Below are 7,197 nucleotides of genomic sequence, written 5' to 3'. Positions count from 1 at the left end.
TAGTAGTGTTTATGAAGAGAGGCACATAAATCCAGCTGACAATATCATAGTTATGTATATGATATCTGTGCTTATGGAAATACATAATCTCATGCTAACTCAAAAATATAACACGATCTATGGCTTTTACTATCCTAGGAGACAAATCTATAGTCTCCTATATATATATCAAGAATCCCAATAAATATGTTTAAACTGTAGTTGTAGTGTGAAAAAGTTTGAAAAAGTTGCATAAATCAAATTAAATTAGTAATAAGTGTGTAACAGGTAGTTTTACCCGGATCATTTAGTATATTTTTTTCGGAAGAAAAAAAAGATGTGTTTTTTATTAAAGTTATGCTGGATTTTGTTTTGCCACACTGCAGATTTGAAGAATCCAGGTCTGCTGTCTGGTTTCAGCATTGTTTAATTTCCTTTTGCACATTGTCAGACAACAGCCGTATCTCCACCTCCCTCTCTCTTCTCTTTAGTTTCTCCATGGTCCACGGTATGCTGCAGACAGATTTGAGTTATCACACCCATCTTCCTGTAAGTTTTTCAGTTTAACATCTTTCCGCTATGAATGCATGTGCAAACTATTAACCAAGAATAAGAACAAAAGTCCTCCACTCTTACTGTACGGTCAGTAAGTAGTTTCCTCTGCAGGAGTAACTCGACTTAGAATGGACGATGTTGGGCGCTGCCAACAATCTGTCGCTTATGTCAGCACCTCAGCCTTCTGGTTCGCGCAAAACGACCTGACTTTGCACATGGCAGAGAATGATCTGACAGGTTGATTTGGTGAAAGAACCACTGTGAAAGATGCCATGGTGAAATGATGATAAATTATTGAATAACTTTGAGTTACTGTAATGGGCAAACGATTCCAAAAAATACTGCTAATGTACAACAGCTGCTGTTGACTTTTTTTTTATTGGGTCTCATGGATGTATGAATAAAGAACAGAGCTGGAACTAATGATTTTTTTTGGATAATTTTATTTTTCTGATTAACTGAATATATAAATCAGAGGAAATGTAGGTCACAGTTTTTAAAAATGAACTCAATTGCGTGCAGGCCTAAAGACAGTCCTGATTTGAAGGTATTCAGGCTTTGAAAAGTGGCCTAAACAATTCAATTATCAAAGCACTTTATTAGGTGTATAGGCATGGTGTGTTTATATTCTTAGGTAATAGATGACCAAATAGTGTCAACTCTTGTCACCATTCAGCACCGTGGACAGCACTTTTCATTGCAGTCCCGCAAAATACAAACACTGTAATTGAGAGTCTTTACATTGGACATCGTTTGATTTCTGGAAGGTTCTCCCAAAAGGTTGTTTGACATTTTTAAGATAAAGTGCAGTGTAATACAAATTTCTAAAGAACCAATGTACATTAGCAGATGAACTTTCTTCTTAGTGCAAACTGTGGCAGGGATTAAGAGCAAACTTCAGAGAGTTACATTTTGTTGAATTCATCAGTTGTAGTTAATTTAAAAGAAAATCATATATGTTTCTTATTTTATTATATAAATTAATAAAGAGGCTGATTCTTGTTGAATATTTTGAACAGTTGTGCTTATTTGGTGGATGAGGCAAAAAAAAAACTTGGTATAAAATCTTTTTCTCAATCGCAAGACATGCCCAAGCCGAAGTTACAATTGAAAAAACCTGGAACAACACGTGTTAGTAAAAGCAAGCAAATCTACTGTACCTTAAACCAAATTACCTGAGCACAACTTCAGCATTAGCATAACCTGCGGATGTTAATCGTCATTTTTTGAGTCACACACAGATGCAACGTCCCAAACAATAATGCCCAAAGTGGAGTAAAACAAGTTGCAAAAGTGCCATGTGAGGATTTATAATCATGCACCCCGCTGATGAAACATTCCACCGCCTCTGAGCGTCTCATTGCGCAGACATTCAAAATCTCAGAGAGGAAATTAAATCCTGTTTCAACAGTGCTGACAAGTTCATATAAAAAGGAAAAACAAGTTGGTGCATCTCCAATTTCTCAGCTTAGAATATCTTTAAGGAGGTCAAATGCCTCAAATAAGTTTTTTTCCAAATATACACTGACAAAAATGTCATGTTTATCAAGAAGCAAATGTCTGCAATCAGGCAGGAAAAATGCTGAGTTTCAGTTCTCTCTTTATAAAAAAAAACAAAAAAACTGGCATTACCTTCTGGGCTTAAATAAAAAGCAACCACAAGCTAATTTAAAAACATCATATCAGTTTATTCATTGCTTTCCTGAACCTTTAAAATGTATGAAATTGCCAAGTTGGGAACAAGACATGCGCAAATATTTCTTGATTTGCTGAACCAGTAGGAATGCCTTTTACTGGAACTGCAAAGGGGCCGAGGACATCGTCTGAAAAACAGCCCCAAATGCCGCTCCTCATCAAAACTTTAGACTTCACGATGCTGTCAGGCCTGGACAGCTCTCCTGGAAACAGCCTAACCCAGACAGACAGGCATGATTTGTTATTCCAGTGAACAGATCTCCACAGCATGAGAGTTCAGCCGTCGCATCCACGATACCATTGCAACCAACCTAATTTGGTAATGTAAGGCTGATTCCTTGAAGCTCTCTAGGAACTGGCCTTGAGCTAATCTGAAGGCTTTATGAAGTTTAATGTACTCCTTTTTAACATAACCTCAGCTTAAAAATCCTGAATAATTTCTTTAATTTGATGCTGCATGTCCTGACAACATACAGTATCTCTGGATATCTATATTAACAATTAACACATTGGCTATGTCAGGCCAGGTGATGGAGAAAAGGAGAGGCACAACCTTAAAAATATCATTCCAGATGTAATTAATTTAGAGATTACTTGTTACTCAATTACTAATGGTATTCCAAAGCTGCTGCTGCTGCTGCTGTAGTGATGTGCAAAGCTCTGCTTTGGTTTGCAGCAGTTCAAACAAAGTATGTTGGGTAAACTGAGCTAGCTATGAACAAACTTGCTGCAGACGAGTCCACCATGAGAAGAAAGCAGGGAAAAGAATGAAGGAGTGGGAATGAGAGATGAAAAATGCCAGGCATTGGAGCCAGACAGAGAAAAAGAGAAAAAACATCTGCTCAGTGACTGTGGCTTGAGCTCGGGGCGCAAACTGACAACACAGCCACACACACACACACACAGCCCATCCCACTGACCGTTCTGTCAATGCACCGTACAATCATTGCTCTGTGATAATGGCAGAAACAAATCATGGCTGAGCAAATGTTGAGAAATCTATCAGTTTCTCACTGATCTCTTCATTGCCTTGCCCTGCAGTCTTGTTGTTTTGTGTAACAGCTCTAACGAGACTCAGATGTTGGAAATAAGCTGTCAGATAGAGAGAAAAAAAACTTTCATCCCACCGTAAAACAACTTGTTGGAGCAGCTCCAACAAATTTCAGCCATTTTCATCTAAAAGCTGCTCAGGCCCAGTATTCGTTTGTTATTTACTGTTACCGTAAAGAACACTGCTGGATTGGAGCTTTTTTAATTATTAGATTATTTTTCTTTTCTTTTCTTTTTTTCCCCCCACAGATTCTGGTACATGTGATGCAGCAGAGACAGTATTCTGGAAAATATTACTCAATAGATAATGATTTCAAAAACAGGATTTACTGTAATTTTGTTGTCAGTTGGAAATGATCAGACTTTTCAGGACGAAATCCTGGAAAGAGATGAGTCGGGTTGAACAGCAACGCATTTAGAGGCAAGACATTAATATCCAACAGGTGGAAATCTGATTCACTCCTGAGAGCTTCAGCAGAAATGTTTACTGCTTTATTGACTTTGCAGACAATGAGTGAACAGTGGTGCCCTCTTGCTCAGTTGGTCATGCTTTGGGTAAGTCTTGATCGCTCATGCCCAGGAGCAGAAAGCCATTAGGGACCAGCAGTTCGGCTCAGTGATTCTAATTGTTTCATTGCGGTTGAGCTGGTGGCTTTGAACACATTATGGCCTACAAACCCTGCTTTGCCGAAATGGCCCTGGCACTTAACTTTAATTACACACACATTCAAGCACTTACACACAAGAAAGGAGGTCTTACAAAAAGCTAACTTACACGACATGCAGGCCAGAGCTGCCGCACAGATAATTCACCATAAATGCAAACCATCAGTGACAACCGTAAGAATCCCCCGAGTGCGCCGATAGCAATCTGCTCTTGAACAGGTTTCAGGCATGAAATGCGGAGGAAAGTTACAGTTTTAAGTAAATCTGGAGTGCCTTTTCTCCCAAAAATCCTGTTTGTTTCCCCCATTAGTTTTGTCATTTCCTTGGAATGTACGACATGCACTTGAAATGGAAACAAACAGGGATCAGTGTGCTAACTGCAGCGATAAGAGAAACATGAGTAAACACCTCATCTGACCTGACCTTTTTCCAGCAGCACCAAAAGTTTTGCCAAACTCCACATCGGGGAGACATGACCTTCAGACTGCATAAACAGCGATGCTCTGAGAAGGTGACATAGAGCAATACGTCCAGACAGGTTTTTGAGAAACCGTATGATTTACACAACATAGTGTTTCTGAAGACCCCCTCACTCTTTTTGGAGAAAAGAGTGAGTTCATAATCAGAAACTTGTATTTCTCAAAAGCTACAACTCAAGTCTTTGAGTGATAATTTATTTCAGCTAGCTATATACTCCGCTGCACAGAAAGGTTCCAGCAGTCTGGTTTCTGTCGTTCGTTTGCTGGAATGTTTTACTGTTTAAAAATAAAATTATGCAACGTCACATGAGCCTCACAAAAGAATGTTTGTGTGGGATGAGCATTTTCGTCTTAGAGGGCTGATCCAGCTGATTATTGAGCAAAGACACCATAACAAATCATCCAAGTGGGAGGTTTAATGCACATTTGGAGGAAAAAAAGAGTGAGCTTGTTGGAACTGCCAGAATGTGTCTGGTTACTGATATAATGTGGTCCCACGCTCTTTGAAGGAACAACTGCAGATAACACTGACTAAACTAAAAACATAAAACATGGCTTTATTGAAGCCGGTGGTTAATAACTCCTATTCCAGATCTGTGAGGAAGAGTAGGATGCAGAGGATTAGCATCGGTCAGCCAAAAGTATCAAGGAATACCAAAAATTGAAACCACAAAAATTTTCCGATTACGTTACTCTTATACTGAAAGTCCCTTCAAACATTTTTCTGATGAATGAATAACATAATAATCTGATATAAAGCTCAAAAAAGTCGACTTTACATAATAACCTCTGTCCCATTCTCCCTTTATTGACACAGTGAGCAAACTATAGACAGCTATGGCTGAAGATAGCCCAACTAGTTATGGGGTTCCAGCTCTACATTTCCCATGTACACCTGGAAAATATGTACATAAAAAAGGAATTCCTTTTCGGGAATTCATTTTATCAAACCTCTTGGTTCATATTTTTGGACCATTTCAAGTGTAAAAGTATAAATTTACTGCAGACACTTCTTACGAGGTCAAGCTTTAAACACAAACCATGTAGAAACTATTGCATTTTAAAGGGAAGGAGATAGAAGGATGGAGGATGGAGAATGAGATGGAAGGAAAAAGGAGAAGAAACGAAGGACAAAATAAAGAACATCAGCAACTGTCATGCTCATCATCCAAATATCACAATGCAAAGTAATAGTTCATCTCATAGAGCCATGATGAAAATTATGACTCAGAATTCAGTCACAACGGAGCTAATTATACTTTTTGGAGGAAAGTGCTGCCATATTTTTGTTTTCAGGCAGTAAATATCACATCTGCAAGACAGACACAACCCTCAGACATCTGCCTCACAGATATATCCATACACCAGCAGCCACAATCAACCATACAATCAAACAAACAACCGCCAGAAGTATTGACTTCACCAAACACAAGCAGAGGGTGCACAGTCTGTGCTCATCCTACTGATGGCTGTGCTGCGCCTGAAGCGGATGTATTTGTTGCTTCCTTTTTTTTTAATTTGGCTCAGCAGCATGGATATAAACCAACATCATCATAAACCTTTATTGTGGTTTAGGATAAAGAATTACTGCCGGTGGGAACAAGACTGTAAATTTTCAAATAATAATAATAATAATAATACAAAAGTTTATCCTTCATTGGATTAAACAAGTTCTGTGCAGACATCAGAAAAGTTGCAATTTGTCACCTAGAAATTACAAACTGTGGTTTTGTCAGCTGGTGCCGTGTCAAGACCTGGGTTTATATTTTCAAATATAAACCCAAAGTTTTAAACGTTTCTCAACACGGCGCTGATAGCTTCCCCTAATTTCACCTTCCTCCAAGGGTCGGGCTCATAATTGTTAACTACGTGGAAGTAATTATTCTGCGGCCCATGCAGGAGAACAGAGAGCAGGAATGTTAAACACAAGTGCCACTGGAGTTGAAAGCCTCATGAACACTTGCTTTGGTAGCAGTACTTATTTCCACACAGGCTTGTTAATAATTTGCAGACAGCATCCTATGTATTTGAGTCAAACTGTATATGCCTCATTAGAGTCTGAATATCTTCACGTTCACAACTTTAATGAATAATTCTTTTCAAAACCGAGAACATGTCTAGACACCATCAGCAAGCACAGAATAGACGTAAAGCCAATCAGATACACAATACGCCTGATGATGCAGTACACAGCCATGTAAAAATGCAAACAAATCACAGCGTGTTTGCACATTTTGAAATGTACCATCCGACTCTTTAAATGCGGCAGTGATTGCCAATTCAAAGGCCTGTTCCACCCTGCCAGTCCAAATTAGATAGATGTTTCTGATTGGTCCGGCAGCTTGAACAGGGTAGCAGAAATCTGCTTCAAGAGTTGCACTTTTTACCAGAAAAAAAAAAATCAAACATAAGCTCTCCGACGCGTCTGGTTTCATATGACACAATATTCAACATCATTTTTTTTTTTTTTTTTACTCCAAAAGGTAAAAGAAAAAAGTCTGAATCATGAGTTAATTTAACTCACATCCATTTATCTCTTTATCAGAAGGATTTGTTTGTTTTGTTTTGCTTTTTAATTTAAAAAACGTGAAGAAAACGAGATGTTCAAGTGGATGTCGTTTCCCACCAAATTTCATAAGAATAATAAACGTAGTCACAAATATATAACTCTGTTAAGTATAGGTGAGCTTAAAATGGTCATTGTATAGCTTTATGTGAAAAAACAACAGCTTCACAATACCAACAGAAACATTTAAAATAATAATTTATATGA

This window comes from Poecilia reticulata, chromosome 12 (assembly GCF_904066995.2).
Source record: "Poecilia reticulata chromosome 12, P_reticulata-male-v2, whole genome shotgun sequence".
Taxonomy (NCBI): domain Eukaryota; kingdom Metazoa; phylum Chordata; class Actinopteri; order Cyprinodontiformes; family Poeciliidae; genus Poecilia; species Poecilia reticulata.
Note: the sequence above shows the minus strand (reverse complement) of the source record.